Here is a 23075-nt window from a genome sequence, read left to right as displayed (position 1 = left end):
ATAGCCTACAGGGTTCTGTTATATAACATACAGGGTTCTGTTATATAACCTACAGGGTTCTGTTATATAGCCTACAGGGTTCTGTTATATAGCCTACAGGGTTCTGTTATATAACCTACAGGGTTCTGTTATATAGCCTACAGGGTTCTGTTATATAGCCTACAGGGTTCCTACAGGGTTCTGTTATATAACCTACAGGGTTCTGTTATATAGCCTACAGGGTTCTGTTATATAGCCTACAGGGTTCTGTTATATAGCCTACAGGGTTCTGTTATATAGCCTACAGGGTTCTGTTATATAGCCTACAGGGTTCTGTTATATAACCTACAGGGTTATGTTATATAACCTACAGGGTTCTGTTATATAGCCTACAGGGTTCTGTTATATAGCCTACAGGGTTCTGTTATATAGCCTACAGGGTTCTGTTATATAGCCTACAGGGTTCTGTTATATAGCCTACAGGGTTCTGTTATATAGCCTACAGGGTTCTGTTATATAGCCTACAGGGTTCTGTTATATAGCCTACAGGGTTCTGTTATATAGCCTACAGGGTTCTGTTATATAGCCTACAGGGTTCTGTTATATAGCCTACAGGGTTCTGTTATATAACCTACAGGGTTCTGTTATATAACCTACAGGGTTCTGTTATATAACCTACAGGGTTCTGTTATATAACCTACAGGGTTCTGTTATATAGCCTACAGGGTTCTGTTATATAACCTACAGGGTTCTGTTATATAGCCTACAGGGTTCTGTTATATAGCCTACAGGGTTCTGTTATATAGCCTACAGGGTTCCTACAGGGTTCTGTTATATAACCTACAGGGTTCTGTTATATAACCTACAGGGTTCTGTTATATAGCCTACAGGGTTCTGTTATATAGCCTACAGGGTTCTGTTATATAACCTACAGGGTTCTGTTATATAACCTACAGGGTTCTGTTATATAACCTACAGGGTTCTGTTATATAACCTACAGGGTTCTGTTATATAGCCTACAGGGTTCTGTTATATAGCCTACAGGGTTCTGTTATATAACCTACAGGGTTCTGTTATATAGCCTACAGAGTCCTGTTATATAACCTACAGGGTTCTGTTATATAGCCTACAGGGTTCTGTTATATAACCTACAGGGTTCTGTTATATAGCCTACAGGGTTCTGTTATATAGCCTACAGGGTTCTGTTATATAACCTACAGGGTTGACCTACAGGGTTCTGTTATATAGCCTACAGGGTTCTGTTATATAGCCTACAGGGTTCTGTTATATAAGCCTACAGGGTTCTGTTATATACCTACAGGGTTCTGTTATATAGCCTACAGGGTTCTGTTATATAACCTACAGGGTTCTGTTATATAACCTACAGGGTTCTGTTATATAGCCTACAGGGTTCTGTTATATAGCCTACAGGGTTCCAGGGTTCTGTTATATAGCCTACAGGGTTCTGTTATATAGCCTACAGGTTCTGTTATATAACCTACAGGGTTCTGTTATATAGCCTACAGGGTTCTGTTATATAGCCTACAGGGTTCTGTTATATAAGCCTACAGGGTTCTGTTATATAGCCTACAGGGTTCTGTTATATAGCCTACAGGTCTTTAACTACAGGTTCTGTTATATAACCTACAGGGTTCTGTTATATAGCCTACAGGGTTCTGTTATATAGCCTACAGGTTCTGTTATATAGCCTACAGGGTTCTGTTATATAGCCTACAGGGTTCTGTTATATAGCCTACAGGGTTCTGTTATATAGCCTACAGGGTTCTGTTATATAACCTACAGGGTTCTGTTATATAGCCTACAGGGTTCTGTTATATAGCCTACAGGGTTCTGTTATATAGCCTACAGGGTTCTGTTATATAGCCTACAGGGTTCTGTTATATAGCCTACAGGGTTCTGTTATATAGCCTACAGGGTTCTGTTATATAGCCTACAGGGTTCTGTTATATAGCCTACAGGGTTCTGTTATATAGCCTACAGGGTTCTGTTATATAGCCTACAGGGTTCTGTTAATAACCTACAGGGTTCTGTTATATAACCTACAGGGTTCTGTTATATAACCTACAGGGTTCTGTTATATAACCTACAGGGTTCTGTTATATAGCTACAGGGTTCTGTTATATAACCTACAGGGTTCTGTTATATTTAGCCTACAGGGTTCTGTTATATAACCTACAGGGTTCTGTTATATAGCCTACAGGGTTCCTACAGGGTTCTGTTATATAACCTACAGGGTTCTGTTATATAGCCTACAGGGTTCTGTTATATAGCCTACAGGGTTCTGTTATATAGCCTACAGGGTTCTGTTATATAGCCTACAGGGTTCTGTTATATAGCCTACAGGGTTCTGTTATATAGCCTACAGGGTTATGTTATATAACCTACAGGGTTATGTTATATAAACTACAGGGTTCTGTTATATAGCCTACAGGGTTCTGTTATATAGCCTACAGGGTTCTGATATATAACCTACAGGGTTCTGTTATATAACCTACAGGGTTCTGTTATATAGCCTACAGGGTTCTGTTATATAGCCTACAGGGTTCTGTTATATAACCTACAGGGTTCTGTTATATAGCCTACAGAGTCCTGTTATTTAACCTACAGGGTTCTGTTATATAGCCTACAGGGTTCTGTTATATAGCCTACAGGGTTCTGTTATATAGCCTACAGGGTTCTGTTATATAGCCTACAGGGTTCTGTTATATAACCTACAGGGTTCCTACAGGGTTCTGTTATATAGCCTACAGGGTTCTGTTATATAACATACAGGGTTCTGTTATATAACCTACAGGGTTCTGTTATATAGCCTACAGGGTTCTGTTATATAGCCTACAGGGTTCTGTTATATAACCTACAGGGTTCTGTTATATAGCCTACAGGGTTCTGTTATATAACCTACAGGGTTCCTACAGGGTTCTGTTATATAGCCTACAGGGTTCTGTTATATAACCTACAGGGTTCCTACAGGGTTCTGTTATATAGCCTACAGGGTTCTGTTATATAACCTACAGGGTTCCTACAGGGTTATGTTATATAACCTACAGGGTTCTGTTATATAGCCTACAGGGTTCTGTTATATAGCCTACAGGGTTCTGTTATATAACCTACAGGGTTCCTACAGGGTTCTGTTATATAGCCTACAGGGTTCTGTTATATAACCTACAGGGTTCTGTTATATAGCCTACAGGGTTCTGTTATATAGCCTACAGGGTTCTGTTATATAACCTACAGGGTTCCTACAGGGTTCTGTTATATAACCTACAGGGTTCTGTTATATAACCTACAGGGTTCCTACAGGGTTCTGTTATATAGCCTACAGGGTTCTGTTATATAACCTACAGGGTTCTGTTATATAACCTACAGGGTTCTGTTATATAGCCTACAGGGTTCTGTTATATAACCTACAGGGTTCTGTTATATAGTCTACAGGGTTCCTACAGGGTTCTGTTATATAGCCTACAGGGTTCTGTTATATAGCCTACAGGGTTCTGTTATATAACCTACAGGGTTCTGTTATATAGCCTACAGGGTTCTGTTATATAGCCTACAGGGTTCTGTTATATAGCCTACAGGGTTCTGTTATATAGCCTACAGGGTTCTGTTATATAACCTACAGGGTTCCTACAGGGTTATGTTATATAGCCTACAGGGTTCTGTTATATAACCTACAGGGTTCTGTTATATAGCCTACAGGGTTCCTACAGGGTTCTGTTATATAACCTACAGGGTTCTGTTATATAGCCTACAGGGTTCTGTTATATAGCCTACAGGGTTCTGTTATATAACCTACAGGGTTCCTACAGGGTTCTGTTATATAGCCTACAGGGTTCTGTTATATAACCTACAGGGTTCTGTTATATAGCCTACAGGGTTCTGTTATATAGCCTACAGGGTTCTGTTATATAACCTACAGTGTTCTGTTATATAGCCTACAGGGTTCTGTTATATAGCCTACAGGGTTCTGTTATATAGCCTACAGGGTTCTGTTATATAGCCTACAGGGTTCTGTTATATAGCCTACAGGGTTCTGTTATATAGCCTACAGGGTTCTGTTATATAACCTACAGGGTTCCTACAGGGTTATGTTATATAACCTACAGGGTTCTGTTATATAGCCTACAGGGTTCCTACGGGGTTCTGTTATATAGCCTACAGGGTTATGTTATATAACCTACAGGGTTCTGTTATATAGCCTACAGGGTTCCTACAGGGTTCTGTTATATAACCTACAGGGTTCTGTTATATAGCCTACAGGGTTCTGTTATATAGCCTACAGGGTTCTGTTATATAGCCTACAGGGTTCTGTTATATAACCTACAGGGTTCCTACAGGGTTCTGTTATATAGCCTACAGGGTTCTGTTATATAACCTACAGGGTTCTGTTATATAGCCTACAGGGTTCTGTTATATAGCCTACAGGGTTCTGTTATATAACCTACAGGGTTCTGTTATATAGCCTACAGGGTTCTGTTATATAGCCTACAGGGTTCTGTTATATAGCCTACAGGGTTCTGTTATATAGCCTACAGGGTTCTGTTATATAGCCTACAGGGTTCTGTTATATAACCTACAGGGTTCCTACAGGGTTATGTTATATAACCTACAGGGTTCTGTTATATAGCCTACAGGGTTCTGTTATATAGCCTACAGGGTTCTGTTATATAACCTACAGGGTTCCTACAGGGTTATGTTATATAACCTACAGGGTTCTGTTATATAGCCTACAGGGTTCCTACGGGGTTCTGTTATATAGCCTACAGGGTTATGTTATATAACCTACAGGGTTCTGTTATATAGCCTACAGGGTTCCTACAGGGTTCTGTTATATAACCTACAGGGTTCTGTTATATAGCCTACAGGGTTCTGTTATATAGCCTACAGGGTTCTGTTATATAGCCTACAGGGTTCTGTTATATAACCTACAGGGTTCCTACAGGGTTCTGTTATATAGCCTACAGGGTTCTGTTATATAACCTACAGGGTTCTGTTATATAGCCTACAGGGTTCTGTTATATAGCCTACAGGGTTCTGTTATATAACTTACAGGGTTCTGTTATATAGCCTACAGGGTTCTGTTATATAGCCTACAGGGTTCTGTTATATAGCCTACAGGGTTCTGTTATATAGCCTACAGGGTTCTGTTATATAGCCTACAGGGTTCTGTTATATAACCTACAGGGTTCCTACAGGGTTATGTTATATAACCTACAGGGTTCTGTTATATAGCCTACAGGGTTCTGTTATATAGCCTACAGGGTTCTGTTATATAGCCTACAGGGTTCCTACAGGGTTCTGTTATATAGCCTACAGGGTTCTGTTATATAACCTACAGGGTTCTGTTATATAGCCTACAGGGTTCTGTTATATAGCCTACAGGGTTCTGTTATATAACCTACAGGGTTCCTACAGGGTTCTGTTATATAACCTACAGGGTTCTGTTATATAACCTACAGGGTTCCTACAGGGTTCTGTTATATAACCTACAGGGTTCTGTTATATAACCTACAGGGTTCTGTTATATAGCCTACAGGGTTCTGTTATATAACCTACAGGGTTCTGTTATATAGCCTACAGGGTTCCTACAGGGTTCTGTTATATAGCCTACAGGGTTCTGTTATATAGCCTACAGGGTTCTGTTATATAACCTACAGGGTTCTGTTATATAGCCTACAGGGTTCTGTTATATAGCCTACAGGGTTCTGTTATATAGCCTACAGGGTTCTGTTATATAGCCTACAGGGTTCTGTTATATAACCTACAGGGTTATGTTATATAGCCTACAGGGTTCTGTTATATAACCTACAGGGTTCTGTTATATAGCCTACAGGGTTCCTACAGGGTTCTGTTATATAACCTACAGGGTTCTGTTATATAGCCTACAGGGTTCTGTTATATAGCCTACAGGGTTCTGTTATATAACCTACAGGGTTCCTACAGGGTTCTGTTATATAGCCTACAGGGTTCTGTTATATAACCTACAGGGTTCTGTTATATAGCCTACAGGGTTCTGTTATATAGCCTACAGGGTTCTGTTATATAGCCTACAGGGTTCTGTTATATAACCTACAGGGTTATGTTATATAACCTACAGGGTTCTGTTATATAGCCTACAGGGTTCTGTTATATAGCCTACAGGGTTCTGTTATATAGCCTACAGGGTTCTGTTATATAGCCTACAGGGTTCTGTTATATAGCCTACAGGGTTCTGTTATATAGCCTACAGGGTTCTGTTATATAGCCTACAGGGTTCTGTTATATAGCCTACAGGGTTCTGTTATATAGCCTACAGGGTTCTGTTATATAACCTACAGGGTTCTGTTATATAACCTACAGGGTTCTGTTATATAACCTACAGGGTTCTGTTATATAACCTACAGGGTTCTGTTATATAGCCTACAGGGTTCTGTTATATAACCTACAGGGTTCTGTTATATAGCCTACAGGGTTCTGTTATATAACCTACAGGGTTCTGTTATATAGCCTACAGGGTTCCTACAGGGTTCTGTTATATAACCTACAGGGTTCTGTTATATAGCCTACAGGGTTCTGTTATATAGCCTACAGGGTTCTGTTATATAGCCTACAGGGTTCTGTTATATAGCCTACAGGGTTCTGTTATATAGCCTACAGGGTTCTGTTATATAGCCTACAGGGTTATGTTATATAACCTACAGGGTTATGTTATATAAACTACAGGGTTCTGTTATATAGCCTACAGGGTTCTGTTATATAGCCTACAGGGTTCTGTTATATAACCTACAGGGTTCTGTTATATAACCTACAGGGTTCTGTTATATAGCCTACAGGGTTCTGTTATATAGCCTACAGGGTTCTGTTATATAACCTACAGGGTTCTGTTATATAGCCTACAGAGTCCTGTTATTTAACCTACAGGGTTCTGTTATATAGCCTACAGGGTTCTGTTATATAGCCTACAGGGTTCTGTTATATAGCCTACAGGGTTCTGTTATATAGCCTACAGGGTTCTGTTATATAACCTACAGGGTTCCTACAGGGTTCTGTTATATAGCCTACAGGGTTCTGTTATATAACATACAGGGTTCTGTTATATAACCTACAGGGTTCTGTTATATAGCCTACAGGGTTCTGTTATATAGCCTACAGGGTTCTGTTATATAACCTACAGGGTTCTGTTATATAGCCTACAGGGTTCTGTTATATAACCTACAGGGTTCCTACAGGGTTCTGTTATATAGCCTACAGGGTTCTGTTATATAACCTACAGGGTTCCTACAGGGTTCTGTTATATAGCCTACAGGGTTCTGTTATATAACCTACAGGGTTCCTACAGGGTTATGTTATATAACCTACAGGGTTCTGTTATATAGCCTACAGGGTTCTGTTATATAGCCTACAGGGTTCTGTTATATAACCTACAGGGTTCCTACAGGGTTCTGTTATATAGCCTACAGGGTTCTGTTATATAACCTACAGGGTTCTGTTATATAGCCTACAGGGTTCTGTTATATAGCCTACAGGGTTCTGTTATATAACCTACAGGGTTCCTACAGGGTTCTGTTATATAACCTACAGGGTTCTGTTATATAACCTACAGGGTTCCTACAGGGTTCTGTTATATAGCCTACAGGGTTCTGTTATATAACCTACAGGGTTCTGTTATATAACCTACAGGGTTCTGTTATATAGCCTACAGGGTTCTGTTATATAACCTACAGGGTTCTGTTATATAGTCTACAGGGTTCCTACAGGGTTCTGTTATATAGCCTACAGGGTTCTGTTATATAGCCTACAGGGTTCTGTTATATAACCTACAGGGTTCTGTTATATAGCCTACAGGGTTCTGTTATATAGCCTACAGGGTTCTGTTATATAGCCTACAGGGTTCTGTTATATAGCCTACAGGGTTCTGTTATATAACCTACAGGGTTCCTACAGGGTTATGTTATATAGCCTACAGGGTTCTGTTATATAACCTACAGGGTTCTGTTATATAGCCTACAGGGTTCCTACAGGGTTCTGTTATATAACCTACAGGGTTCTGTTATATAGCCTACAGGGTTCTGTTATATAGCCTACAGGGTTCTGTTATATAACCTACAGGGTTCCTACAGGGTTCTGTTATATAGCCTACAGGGTTCTGTTATATAACCTACAGGGTTCTGTTATATAGCCAACAGGGTTCTGTTATATAGCCTACAGGGTTCTGTTATATAACCTACAGTGTTCTGTTATATAGCCTACAGGGTTCTGTTATATAGCCTACAGGGTTCTGTTATATAGCCTACAGGGTTCTGTTATATAGCCTACAGGGTTCTGTTATATAGCCTACAGGGTTCTGTTATATAGCCTACAGGGTTCTGTTATATAACCTACAGGGTTCCTACAGGGTTATGTTATATAACCTACAGGGTTCTGTTATATAGCCTACAGGGTTCCTACGGGGTTCTGTTATATAGCCTACAGGGTTATGTTATATAACCTACAGGGTTCTGTTATATAGCCTACAGGGTTCCTACAGGGTTCTGTTATATAACCTACAGGGTTCTGTTATATAGCCTACAGGGTTCTGTTATATAGCCTACAGGGTTCTGTTATATAGCCTACAGGGTTCTGTTATATAACCTACAGGGTTCCTACAGGGTTCTGTTATATAGCCTACAGGGTTCTGTTATATAACCTACAGGGTTCTGTTATATAGCCTACAGGGTTCTGTTATATAGCCTACAGGGTTCTGTTATATAACCTACAGGGTTCTGTTATATAGCCTACAGGGTTCTGTTATATAGCCTACAGGGTTCTGTTATATAGCCTACAGGGTTCTGTTATATAGCCTACAGGGTTCTGTTATATAGCCTACAGGGTTCTGTTATATAACCTACAGGGTTCCTACAGGGTTATGTTATATAACCTACAGGGTTCTGTTATATAGCCTACAGGGTTCTGTTATATAGCCTACAGGGTTCTGTTATATAACCTACAGGGTTCCTACAGGGTTATGTTATATAACCTACAGGGTTCTGTTATATAGCCTACAGGGTTCCTACGGGGTTCTGTTATATAGCCTACAGGGTTATGTTATATAACCTACAGGGTTCTGTTATATAGCCTACAGGGTTCCTACAGGGTTCTGTTATATAACCTACAGGGTTCTGTTATATAGCCTACAGGGTTCTGTTATATAGCCTACAGGGTTCTGTTATATAGCCTACAGGGTTCTGTTATATAACCTACAGGGTTCCTACAGGGTTCTGTTATATAGCCTACAGGGTTCTGTTATATAACCTACAGGGTTCTGTTATATAGCCTACAGGGTTCTGTTATATAGCCTACAGGGTTCTGTTATATAACTTACAGGGTTCTGTTATATAGCCTACAGGGTTCTGTTATATAGCCTACAGGGTTCTGTTATATAGCCTACAGGGTTCTGTTATATAGCCTACAGGGTTCTGTTATATAGCCTACAGGGTTCTGTTATATAACCTACAGGGTTCCTACAGGGTTATGTTATATAACCTACAGGGTTCTGTTATATAGCCTACAGGGTTCTGTTATATAGCCTACAGGGTTCTGTTATATAACCTACAGGGTTCCTACAGGGTTCTGTTATATAGCCTACAGGGTTCTGTTATATAACCTACAGGGTTCTGTTATATAGCCTACAGGGTTCTGTTATATAGCCTACAGGGTTCTGTTATATAACCTACAGGGTTCCTACAGGGTTCTGTTATATAACCTACAGGGTTCTGTTATATAACCTACAGGGTTCCTACAGGGTTCTGTTATATAACCTACAGGGTTCTGTTATATAACCTACAGGGTTCTGTTATATAGCCTACAGGGTTCTGTTATATAACCTACAGGGTTCTGTTATATAGCCTACAGGGTTCCTACAGGGTTCTGTTATATAGCCTACAGGGTTCTGTTATATAGCCTACAGGGTTCTGTTATATAACCTACAGGGTTCTGTTATATAGCCTACAGGGTTCTGTTATATAGCCTACAGGGTTCTGTTATATAGCCTACAGGGTTCTGTTATATAGCCTACAGGGTTCTGTTATATAACCTACAGGGTTATGTTATATAGCCTACAGGGTTCTGTTATATAACCTACAGGGTTCTGTTATATAGCCTACAGGGTTCCTACAGGGTTCTGTTATATAACCTACAGGGTTCTGTTATATAGCCTACAGGGTTCTGTTATATAGCCTACAGGGTTCTGTTATATAACCTACAGGGTTCCTACAGGGTTCTGTTATATAGCCTACAGGGTTCTGTTATATAACCTACAGGGTTCCTACAGGGTTCTGTTATATAGCCTACAGGGTTCTGTTATATAACCTACAGGGTTCCTACAGGGTTCTGTTATATAGCCTACAGGGTTCTGTTATATAACCTACAGGGTTCCTACAGGGTTATGTTATATAACCTACAGGGTTCTGTTATATAGCCTACAGGGTTCTGTTATATAGCCTACAGGGTTCTGTTATATAACCTACAGGGTTCCTACAGGGTTCTGTTATATAGCCTACAGGGTTCTGTTATATAACCTACAGGGTTCTGTTATATAGCCTACAGGGTTCTGTTATATAGCCTACAGGGTTCTGTTATATAACCTACAGGGTTCCTACAGGGTTCTGTTATATAGCCTACAGGGTTCTGTTATATAACCTACAGGGTTCTGTTATATAACCTACAGGGTTCTGTTATATAGCCTACAGGGTTCTGTTATATAACCTACAGGGTTCTGTTATATAGCCTACAGGGTTCCTACAGGGTTCTGTTATATAGCCTACAGGGTTCTGTTATATAGCCTACAGGGTTCTGTTATATAACCTACAGGGTTCTGTTATATAGCCTACAGGGTTCTGTTATATAGCCTACAGGGTTCTGTTATATAGCCTACAGGGTTCTGTTATATAACCTACAGGGTTCCTACAGGGTTATGTTATATAGCCTACAGGGTTCTGTTATATAACCTACAGGGTTCTGTTATATAGCCTACAGGGTTCCTACAGGGTTCTGTTATATAACCTACAGGGTTCTGTTATATAGCCTACAGGGTTCTGTTATATAGCCTACAGGGTTCTGTTATATAACCTACAGGGTTCCTACAGGGTTCTGTTATATAGCCTACAGGGTTCTGTTATATAACCTACAGGGTTCTGTTATATAGCCTACAGGGTTCTGTTATATAGCCTACAGGGTTCTGTTATATAGCCTACAGGGTTCTGTTATATAGCCTACAGGGTTCTGTTATATAGCCTACAGGGTTCTGTTATATAGCCTACAGGGTTCTGTTATATAGCCTACAGGGTTCTGTTATATAGCCTACAGGGTTCTGTTATATAACCTACAGGGTTCCTACAGGGTTATGTTATATAACCTACAGGGTTCTGTTATATAGCCTACAGGGTTCCTACGGGGTTCTGTTATATAGCCTACAGGGTTATGTTATATAACCTACAGGGTTCTGTTATATAGCCTACAGGGTTCCTACAGGGTTCTGTTATATAACCTACAGGGTTCTGTTATATAGCCTACAGGGTTCTGTTATATAGCCTACAGGGTTCTGTTATATAGCCTACAGGGTTCTGTTATATAACCTACAGGGTTCCTACAGGGTTCTGTTATATAGCCTACAGGGTTCTGTTATATAACCTACAGGGTTCTGTTATATAGCCTACAGGGTTCTGTTATATAGCCTACAGGGTTCTGTTATATAACCTACAGGGTTCTGTTATATAGCCTACAGGGTTCTGTTATATAGCCTACAGGGTTCTGTTATATAGCCTACAGGGTTCTGTTATATAGCCTACAGGGTTCTGTTATATAGCCTACAGGGTTCTGTTATATAACCTACAGGGTTCCTACAGGGTTATGTTATATAACCTACAGGGTTCTGTTATATAGCCTACAGGGTTCTGTTATATAGCCTACAGGGTTCTGTTATATAACCTACAGGGTTCCTACAGGGTTCTGTTATATAGCCTACAGGGTTCTGTTATATAACCTACAGGGTTCCTACAGGGTTATGTTATATAACCTACAGGGTTCTGTTATATAGCCTACAGGGTTCTGTTATATAGCCTACAGGGTTCTGTTATATAGCCTACAGGGTTCTGTTATATAGCCTACAGGGTTCTGTTATATAGCCTACAGGGTTCCTACATGGTTCTGTTATATAGCCTACAGGGTTCTGTTATATAGCCTACAGGGTTCTGTTATATAGCCTACAGGGTTCTGTTATATAGCCTACAGGGTTCCTACATGGTTCTGTTATATAGCCTACATGGTTCTGTTATATAGCCTACAGGGTTCCTAAAGGGTTCTGTTATATAGCCTACAGGGTTCTGTTATATAGCCTACAGGGTTCTGTTATATAGCCTACAGGGTTCTGTTATATAGCCTACAGGGTTCTGTTATATAGCCTACAGGGTTCTGTTATATAGCCTACAGGGTTCCTACGGGGTTATGTTATATAACCTACAGGGTTCTGTTATATAGCCTACAGGGTTCTGTTATATAGCCTACAGGGTTCTGTTATATAGCCTACAGGGTTCTGTTATATAGCCTACAGGGTTCTGTTATATAGCCTACAGGGTTCTGTTATATAGCCTACAGGGTTCTGTTATATAGCCTACAGGGTTCTGTTATATAGCCTACATAATAAGCTGTGAATATACTGAATGTGTATGCCATAGATGTAGCTTAGTTCCATCTGTTGCCCTCAGGGCATTCAATCTCCAATAGCATTAGCTAGCCTATTGTTTTATTTAACCAGGTAGTGTGGATTAGAAGACCTCTTCAGACAACTCTCCCAGGGGGAGACCTGGCTGAGAGGGGGACCTGGCTGAGAGGAGAGGACCTGGCTGAGAGGAGAGGACCTGGCTGAGAGGAGAGGAGGAGACCTGGCTGAGAGGAGGAGAGGAGGAGACCTGGCTGAGAGGAGGAGAGGAGGAGACCTGGCTGAGAGGAGGAGAGGAGGAGACCTGGCTGAGAGGAGGAGAGGAGGAGACCTGGCTGAGAGGAGGAGAGGAGGAGACCTGGCTGAGAGGAGGAGAGGAGGAGACCTGGCTGAGAGGAGGAGAGGAGGAGACCTGGCTGAGAGGAGGAGAGGAGGAGACCTGGCTGAGAGGAGGAGAGGAGGAGACCTGGCTGAGAGGAGAGGAGGAGACCTGGCTGAGAGGAGAGGAGGAGACCTGGCTGAGAGGAGGAGAGGAGGAGACCTGGCTGAGAGGAGAGGAGGAGACCTGGCTGAGAGGAGAGGAGGAGACCTGGCTGAGAGGAGGAGGGTGTGAGATGGTAACCATGGTGGTAACCACGGCATTGGCCAATAGGTGAAGCAGTCTTGATCAGTGGAGCATCAAAATCATGTGGAGGATTAAGATATGAGGGGTGAGATACGAAGACTGGGACCAGGGCTACACACACCTTCACACACACACACACCTTCACACACACCTTCACACACACCTTCACACACACCTTCACACACCTTCACACACTCACTAATAAACTCACTCACTCCCTCACTCCCTTACTCCCTCACTCCCTCACTCACTCACTCACTCACTCAGTAGGGCTGCAATATGGAACTTCAAGACATCTGGGAATGTTTATCGTTAGGAAATGAAGGAAGAATGGACGGATGATTTGACAGCTAGTAACTAGGGCTGGCTCAGCTACCGTATAACCGTGTAACTGACGGTTATGAAAATAAAAGAACAGTCATAACTTTTTTTATTTATTATTACATTTATTTTTATTTTGTGTGGAAATAACAGCTGACCGAAGACTGGATGGCCGGGCATCCGTGAGGTGGAGTCGTGTGGAAATAACAGCTGACCGAAGACTGGATGGCCGGGCATCCGTGAGGTGGAGTCGTGTGGAAATAACAGCTGACCGAAGACTGGATGGCCGGGCATCCGTGAGGTGGAGTCGTGTGGAAATAACAGCTGACCGAAGACTGGATGGCCGGGCATCCGTGAGGTGGAGTCGTGTGGAAATAACAGCTGACCGAAGACTGGATGGCCGGGCATCCGTGAGGTGGAGTCGTGTGGAAATAACAGCTGACCGAAGACTGGATGGCCGGGCATCCGTGAGGTGGAGTCGTGTGGAAATAACAGCTGACCGAAGACTGGATGGCCGGGCATCCGTGAGGTGGAGTCGTGTGGAAATAACAGCTGACCGAAGACTGGATGGCCGGGCATCCGTGAGGTGGAGTCGTGTGGAAATAACAGCTGACCGAAGACTGGATGGCCGGGCATCCGTGAGGTGGAGTCGTGTGGAAATAACAGCTGACCGAAGACTGGATGGCCGGGCATCCGTGAGGTGGAGTCCATTTCTGCTGTAACATGGACTCTACAATGTGATGAAACTTTGTTACTCCTTCCTGAAACAAGCAAGGTGTTGTAGCAAACAAGTCTTCGGTTGCCTAGGCAACGCCCCCCTCCCTGCAGCAGCACATGCAGTCACGAGAACATAATAATAATATAATAATAATATAATAATAATAATAATATAATAATAATAATAATAATAATAATAATAATAAGCCATTTAGCAGACGCTTTTATCCAAAGCGACTTACAGTCATGTGCGCATACATTTTTACGTATGGGTGGTCCCGGGGATCGAACCCACTACCCTGGCGTTACAAGTGCCGTGCTCTACCAGCTGAGCTACAGAGGACCATGTCTTTAAATCTACATTATATTTAAAATAATGGGCTATTCGAACAGTTATCACGGTGACCGCGGTCATTTGGCTGACCAATAACCGACATCAAAAATCTTGTGACCGTCACCGCCCTACTAGTAGCATTTTCAGACAAAGCGAATGTGTCACTTCCCTGTTAAGAGTCATTAGTGACACTTCTGGGCAATTTTGGCTTTCACACTCTGGTGGCTTTACAGAGAGTCAGGCCAGTGCCTGGGTTCTCATTATACAGTGCCTTCGGAAAGTATTCAGACCCCTTGACTTTTTCGTTACAGCCTTATTCTAAAATTGATTAAATTGTTCCCCCCCCCCCCCCCATCATCAATCTACACACAATACCCTATAATGACAAAGCAAAAACTGGTTTTTAGAAATGTTTGAAAATGTATTAAAAATAAAACACTGAAATATCACATTTACATAAGTATTCAGACCCTTTACTCAGTACTTTGTTGAAGCACCTTTGGCAGCGTATTACAGCCTCGAGTCTTCTTGGGTATGACGCTACAAGCTTGGCACACCTGTATTTGGGGAGTTTCTCCCATTCTTCTCTGCAGATCCTCTCAAGCTCTGTCAGGTTGGATGGGGAGCGTCACTGCACAGCTATTTTCAGGTCTCTCCAGAGATGTTCAATTGGGTTCAAGTCCGGGCTCTGGCTGGGCCACTCAAACATTCAGAGATGTGTCCCGAAGCCACTCCTCCGTTGTCTTAGCTGTGTGCTTAGGGTCGCTGTCCTGTTGGAGGTCATTTTACTGAGGAGTGGCTTCTGTCTGGCCAGTCTATCATAAAGGCCTGATTGGTGGAGTGCTGCAGAGATGGTTGTCCTTCTGGAAGGTTCTCCCATCTCAACAGAGGAACTCCAGAGCTCTGTCAGAGTGACCATTGGGTTCTTGGTCACCTCCCTGACCAAGGCCCTTCTCACCCGATTGCTCAGTTTGGCCGGGGTCGGCCAGCTCTAGGAAGAGTCTTGGTGGTTCCAAACTTATTCCATTTAAGAATGATGGAGGCCACTGTGTTCTTGGGGACCTTCAATGCTGCAGAAATGTTTTTGGTACCCTTCCCCAGATCTGTGCCTCGACACAATCCTGTCTCGGAACTCTACGGACAATTCCTTCGACCTCATGGCTTGGTTTTTGCTCTGACATGCACTGTCAACTGTGGGACCTTATATAGACAGGTGTGTGCCTTTCCAATTCATGTCCAATCAATTGAATTTACCACAGGTGGACTCCAATCAAGTTGTAGAAACATCAAGGATGATCAATGGAAACAGGATGCACCTGAGCTTAATTTCGAGTCTCATAACAAAGGGTCTGAATACTTATGTAAATAAGGTATTTCTGTTTTTTATTTTGTATAAATTTGCAACAGTTTCAAAAAACCTGTTTTTGCTTTGTCATTATGGGGTATTGTGTGTAGATTGATGAGGACATTTTTTTATTTAATCAATTTTAGAATAAGGCTGTAACGTAACAGAATGTGGGGTCTGAATACCTTCCGAAAGCACCGTATGGCCAAGCTGCTAAGTCAACACTGGCTATGTTGTGAAAATGTGTTAAATGTATTGACAAATGAGATACTCGGAGGACTGTACCTTTCCCAGAAGGCTGTGGGAGTACAAAGCCAGGCAAGAGGAAGGGAGCTCCGGTGGTGAGACCGGCCGGTTTGAGCTCCGTCACGCCGTAGGTGGTTAGACACGTGACCAGGTTGACCAAGTCCTTCAGAGCATCACTGCTGTCCTCCTCTTTGGCCTGCTCCAATCTGGGGGGGGGGGGGGGGGGGGGGGGTGATGAAGAGGAAGTGGTTAATATCAACACTATGATTAGAGCATTATTACTGCCCTTCTCCTTGGCCTGCTCCAGCTTGGGGGGGGGTAAAACAAAGCTCACGTTCCCTCACTAACTTTAGGCATCAGTTGTCAGAGCACCTTACCGATCACTGCACCTGTACACAGCCCATCTGTAATTAGCCCAAACTACCTCATCCCCATATTGTTATTTGCACCCCAGTATCTCTATTTGCACATCATCTCTTGCACATCTATCATTCCAGTGTTAATACTAATTGTAATTATTTTGCACTATAGCCTATTTATTGCCTTACCTCCATAACTTACTACATTTGCACACACTGTATATATATTTTCTGTTGTATTTTCTGACTTTATGTTTTGTTTACCCCATATGTAACTCTGTGTTGTTGTTGTTTTAATCACACTGCTTTGCTTTATCTTGGCCAGGCCGCAGTTGTAAATGAGAACTTGTTCTCAACTGGCTTCCCTGGTTAAATAAAGGTGAAATAAATAAAAATAAACTCACACGCTCACATGCACACACTCTGTTTCCTCTCTCCTCTGATCTACTGACCTGAGCATGAGGTCACAGAGGAATGTATATCCCTGGCACATCCTGAAGTCGTCCAGCAGGGTCTGAGAGACGTCGCTGGAGTCCTTCAGGAAGCAGGACAGACCAGCAAACATCTCTACGATCTCTAAAGGTGAAAGGTCATCTGACTGCTGCATGTTCTGTATGCACGTGGCCAGGCATTCTTTCTCTGGGGGGGGGGGGGGAGGGGGTTCATATCATACATGTGCATAAAGTTTTACGGATCTAATTGAAACACACCACATACCAACTTTGCTTGTCATCGTCGTGCGACTGCTAGTGTGGAGGGAGCAATCGGCCGATTGGCTGGAATGGAATAAATTGAACGGTATCATACACCTTCCATGTGGAAACCAGGTGTTTGATAATGTTCCATTACAAATCAGCCAGTCCTCAGATTGTTCTGCCTACTAACCTCCTAATAGCACCAACCCTAAACCTAAACTCACCGTGGATGTACTTGACGACGTTGACGCTGAGGCCGTGTCGTGAGATGGTGGTGAGGATCTGGCCGGCGCTCTTCCTCCAGGGTAGGTTGTGGGAGGGGCACCAGGATGTGATGGCAGAGAAGAGTAGCTGCAGGTCGTCTTTCTGGGCCAGCTCCTCCGCAGGGGAGACGAAGCTACACAGCTTCACCAGGATCTAAGAGGAATCATTTATTTAATTATGTAATCATTTTATTAAAACTAGATGGTCACTTTGTGGGTCTTTCTTTAGCTCTAAAATAATTTTTTTGTGGTCGTGGAAGAAGTTTTTAAAAAAACAACGTTTGCCTTTAAAGCAGTAACATATAGTCAAAGTTAAATGTAGTAAAATAATTGGTCTGATTACTTTAACAGACTACTATATCAACCTTATTACTTTGGATTGTGGGGCAGTTAGATCACATAAATGTCTAAACTACAGTTGTTGAGTGTGAAAAGTGAAAGACAGACAGACACAGGACAGAGATGTTCTGTCAGGAGACGGGTATAAAAGGTGGGATCATGTGGACAACACTCTCAGATAAATGGATGGACAACACTCTCAGATAAATGGATGGACAACACTCTCAGATAAATGGATGGACAACACTCTCAGATAAATGGATGGTAGTGGTAGTGACTGGTTATAGTTATAGTAATGGTAGTGACTGGTTATAGTAGTGGTAGTGACTGGTTATAGTTATAGTAATGGTAGTGACTGGTTATAGTTATAGTAATGGTAGTGACTGGTTATAGTTATAGTAATGGTAGTGACTGGTTATAGTAGTGGTAGTGACTGGTTATAGTTATAGTAGTGGTAGTGACTGGTTATAGTTATAGTAGTGGTAGTGACTGGTTATAGTTATAGTAATGGTAGTGACTGGTTATAGTAGTGGTAGTGACTGGTTATAGTTATAGTAATGGTAGTGACTGGTTATAGTTATAGTAGTGGTAGTGTCTACAGTAGTAATGGTAGTGACTGGTTATAGTTATAGTAGTGGTAGTGACTGGTTATAGTTATAGTAGTGGTAGTGACTGGTTATAGTTATAGTAATGGTAGTGACTGGTTATAGTTATAGTAGTGGTAGTGACTGGTTATAGTTATAGTAGTGGTAGTGACTGGTTATAGTTATAGTAGTGGTAGTGACTGGTTATAGTTATAGTAATGGTAGTGACTGGTTATAGTTATAGTAGTGGTAGTGACTGGTTATAGTTATAGTAGTGGTAGTGACTGGTTATAGTTATAGCAGTGGTAGTGACTGGTTATAGTTATAGTAGTGGTAGTGACTGGTTATAGTTATAGTAATGGTAGTGACTGGTTATAGTTATAGTAGTGGTAGTGACTGGTTATAGTTATAGTAGTGGTAGTGACTGTTATAGTTATAGTAATGGTAGTGACTGGTTATAGTTATAGTAATGGTAGTGACTGGTTATAGTTATAGTAATGGTAGTGACTGGTTATAGTTATAGTAATGGTAGTGACTGGTTATAGTTATAGTAGTGGTAGTGACTGGTTATAGTTATAGTAGTGGTAGTGACTGGTTATAGTTATAGTAGTGGTAGTGACTGGTTATAGTTATAGTAGTGGTAGTGACTGGTTATAGTTATAGTAATGGTAGTGACTGGTTATAGTTATAGTAGTGGTAGTGACTGGTTATAGTTATAGTAATGGTGACTGGTTATAGTTATAGTAGTGGTAGTGACTGGTTATAGTTATAGTAATGGTAGTGACTGGTTATAGTTATAGTAGTGGTAGTGACTGGTTATAGTTATAGTAGTGGTAGTGACTGGTTATAGTTATAGTAGTGGTAGTGACTGGTTATAGTTATAGTAGTGGTAGTGACTGGTTATAGTTATAGTAGTGGTAGTGACTGGTTATAGTTATAGTAGTGGTAGTGACTGGTTATAGTTATAGTAGTGGTAGTGTCTGGTTATAGTTATAGTAGTGGTAGTGACTGGTTATAGTTATAGTAGTGGTAGTGACTGGTTATAGTTATAGTAGTGGTAGTGACTGGTTATAGTTATAGTAGTGGTAGTGACTGGTTATAGTTATAGTAGTGGTAGTGACTGGTTATAGTTATAGTAGTGGTAGTGTCTGGTTATAGTTATAGTAGTGGTAGTGACTGGTTATAGTAGGAGCAATGGAAACACGTTCTCTGGTCAGTAGTTGTGGTCAGTAGTTGTGGTCAGTAGTTTAGGTCAGTAGTTGTGGTCAGTAGTTGTGGTCAGTAGTTTAGGTCAGTGGTTGTGGTCAGTAGTTGTGGTCAGTAGTTGTGGTCAGTAGTTGTGGTCAGTAGTTGTGGTCAGTAGTTGTGGTCAGTAGTTGTGGTCAGTAGTTGTGGTCAGTAGTTTAGGTCAGTGGTTGTGGTCAGTAGTTGTGGTCAGTAGTTGTGGTCAGTAGTTGTGGTCAGTGGTTGTGGTCAGTAGTTGAGGGCAGTAGTTGTGGTCAGTAGTTGTGTGGTTGTGGTCAGTAGTTGTGGTCAGTAGTTGTGGTCAGTAGTTGTGTGGTTGTGGTCAGTAGTTGTGGTCAGTAGTTGTGTGGTTGTGGTCAGTAGTTGTGGTCAGTAGGGGCCGGTTGCACCAGTGGGTCGTAACTAAAATGTTTTCTATGCCAGACCCAAAAGGACGTGAGTCTGGTGTTCATATTTCCCACCTCCGCGGGCTTTTCGAGTTGCCTACGTGTGAGTCAATATGATAGATAGTTGAGGGCAGTAGTTGTGGTCAGTAGTTGTGGTCAGTAGTTGTGGTCAGTGGTTGTGGTCAGTAGTTGAGGGCAGTGGTTGTGGTCAGTAGTTGAGGGCAGTGGTTGTGGTCAGTAGTTGAGGGCAGTAGTTGTGGTCAGTAGTTGTGGTCAGTAGTTTAGGTCAGTGGTTGTGGTCAGTAGTTGTGGTCAGTGGTTGTGGTCAGTAGTTGTGGTCAGTAGTTGTGGTCAGTAGTTGTGGTCAGTAGTTGTGGTCAGTAGTTGTGGTCAGTGGTTGTGGTCAGTAGTTGAGGGCAGTGGTTGTGGTCAGTAGTTGTGGTCAGTAGTTGTGGTCAGTAGTTGTGGTCAGTAGTTGTGGTCAGTGGTTGTGGTCAGTAGTTGAGGGCAGTGGTTGTGGTCAGTAGTTGAGGGCAGTGGTTGTGGTCAGTAGTTGTGGTCAGTAGTTGTGGTCAGTGGTTGTGGTCAGTAGTTGAGGGCAGTGGTTGTGGTCAGTAGTTGAGGGCAGTAGTTGTGGTCAGTAGTTGTGGTCAGTAGTTTAGGGCAGTGGTTGTGGTCAGTAGTTGAGGGCAGTGGTTGTGGTCAGTAGTTGAGGGCAGTAGTTGTGGTCAGTAGTTGTGGTCAGTAGTTTAGGGCAGTAGTTGTGGTCAGTAGTTGTGGTCAGTAGTTTAGGGCAGTGGTTGTGGTCAGTAGTTGAGGGCAGTGGTTGTGGTCAGTAGTTGTGGTCAGTAGTTTAGGTCAGTGGTTGTGGTCAGTAGTTGTGGTCAGTAGTTGTGGTCAGTAGTTGTGGTCAGTAGTTGTGGTCAGTAGTTGTGGTCAGTAGTTGTGTGGTTGTGGTCAGTAGTTGTGGTCAGTAGTTGTGGTCAGTAGTTGTGTGGTTGTGGTCAGTAGTTGTGGTCAGTAGTTGTGGTCAGTAGTTGTGTGGTTGTGGTCAGTAGTTGTGGTCAGTAGTTGTGTGGTTGTGGTCAGTAGTTGTGGTCAGTAGGGGCCGGTTGCACCAGTGGGTCGTAACTAAAATGTTTTCTATGCCAGACCCAAAAGGACGTGAGTCTGGTGTTCATATTTCCCACCTCCGCGGGCTTTTCGAGTTGCCTACGTGTGAGTCAATATGATAGACTTGATTTGTGTTACATTATAGCATGCTAAATGTGTCTGATCAGATAGTATCAAACTAATAGATGTGCTGCCACCTCCACTTATTTGCTCAGCCAGAGATCAAATCACCAAATATACAGACGGAGATTCAGTGAAACAAAATCCTTTATTGATTATCAGACAAGTCGAGGGCTTTCAGTCGGGATATAGACTAGGCTACATAACATGCTAGCAAACTGTTCTGATAACACTGTTAGACGTTTCAAACTGAACTAAAAGATCATCATCGTGAACACTCGCCTCCATCTGGCTAACATTTTCCCAGCCTAATTGTAACCAAATATCCAAATAGAGATTCCGTCAATACAAAAATCTGACATTGATTGATTTATCAAGACGAGTCCCCACGCTTGTCTCAAAGCAGCGCGATAACGCTGTCCCAATCATTAACTGTGCTGAAATTGACCACACACGACTATTGCTTTAAAGTATTTAAAACGTTTGGATGACTTTGGGCGTTTCAGTAAAGCAACAACATGATAAATACCTTCAATGGCATTAGACTAGTTTATTCCAATAGTTTCATCATTCTGTGATATTCATTCCCACAGTAATTATTGATTGATCCATCCAGTTAATAAAACGTGGATGCGTAGTGGTGAGACATGGCCTCGCAAAGTTTAGAACTGCCACGAGGATGGTAACACCCTAGTAACGGCCGCTGCCTAGCAACATCCCTATAAGGAATCAAATCTCATGAACGCACATGGCTTTCACCGGTCTTAGCTACGACTAGTCTTACTTTTGGTGGGTGCAACAGGTGTAAATTCTGATCCCAAAGTAGGACGTATCTACGCCCGACCTAGCATTTAAGACCAACTTTTTAACGCCCAACTGGTGCAACCGGCCCCAGTTTTGGTCAGTAGGTGTGTGGTTCAGTAGTTGTGTGGTTGTGGTCAGTAGTTGTGGTCAGTAGTTGTGGTCATGGTCTAAACTACAGTTGTTGCATGTGAAAACTGAAAGAAGTGCGATGAGACGTGGTTGGGGCGAAATATGAAAGGAGTGAAATGAGACAGCTTGGCTCTATCCAATCAGAGCAGCTGTCTCAGCCTAGGGACTAGGGGATAGGTGGGTAAGGGTTGATTACTGACCTGTACAAATACCTTCTGTAGCAAGGCCCGGCGGTCAGCTAGTGGCAGCTCAGGGCTCTGTGTGGCCCCAGGGGCCTCTTCCATGTGAGGAAGGTCAAAGAACAGATACAGACACTTCACCAGGGTGGAGGGCACAGACATGGTGGTCATGCAGTCCACCGTTTTCTACAGGGAGGAGAAGAGACACAGGTTACAAAAGCCACCTTTCACTTGCCGTGTGTGTGTGTGTGTGTGTGTGTGTGTGTGTGTGTGTGTGTGTGTGTGTGTGTGTGTGTGTGTGTGTGTGTGCATATACACTACCAGTCAAAGGTTTGGACACACCTACTTATTCCAGGATTTTTCTTTATTTTTACTATTTTCTACATTGTAGAATAATAGTGAAGACATCAAAACTATGAAATAACACATATGGAATCATGTAGTAACCAAAAAAGTGTTAAACAAATCAAAATATATGTTATATTTGGGATTCTTCAAAGTAGCCACCCTTTGCCTTGATGACAGCTTTGCACACTCTTGGCATTCTCTCAACCAGCTGCATGAGGTAGTCACCTGGAATGCATTTCAATTAACAGGTGTG

At 42.2% G+C, this 23075-nt stretch overlaps 1 pseudogene across 1 annotated transcript in view; it reads right to left on the bottom strand.

The window, feature by feature from the left end:
- Positions 1-22660, bottom strand: part of LOC311122027 (WD repeat and FYVE domain-containing protein 3-like) — a 46467-nt pseudogene extending 23807 nt beyond the window's left edge. Inside the window, exons 1-4 of the transcript XR_014615950.1 lie at positions 22496-22660; positions 17537-17729; positions 17070-17256; positions 16299-16464 (exon numbers count right to left, since the gene is read on the bottom strand). The product of XR_014615950.1 is annotated as a WD repeat and FYVE domain-containing protein 3-like (transcript). The remainder of the gene's footprint in view (positions 1-16298; positions 16465-17069; positions 17257-17536; positions 17730-22495) is intronic.
- Between the last annotated feature and the right edge of the window lie 415 nt (positions 22661-23075).

Source organism: Coregonus lavaretus (assembly GCF_964263955.1).
Source record: "Coregonus lavaretus genome assembly, contig: HAP1_SCAFFOLD_4119, whole genome shotgun sequence".
Taxonomy (NCBI): domain Eukaryota; kingdom Metazoa; phylum Chordata; class Actinopteri; order Salmoniformes; family Salmonidae; genus Coregonus; species Coregonus lavaretus.
The sequence above is the reverse complement of the archived record's forward strand: the minus strand, read 5'-3'. Positions and strand labels throughout refer to the sequence as shown.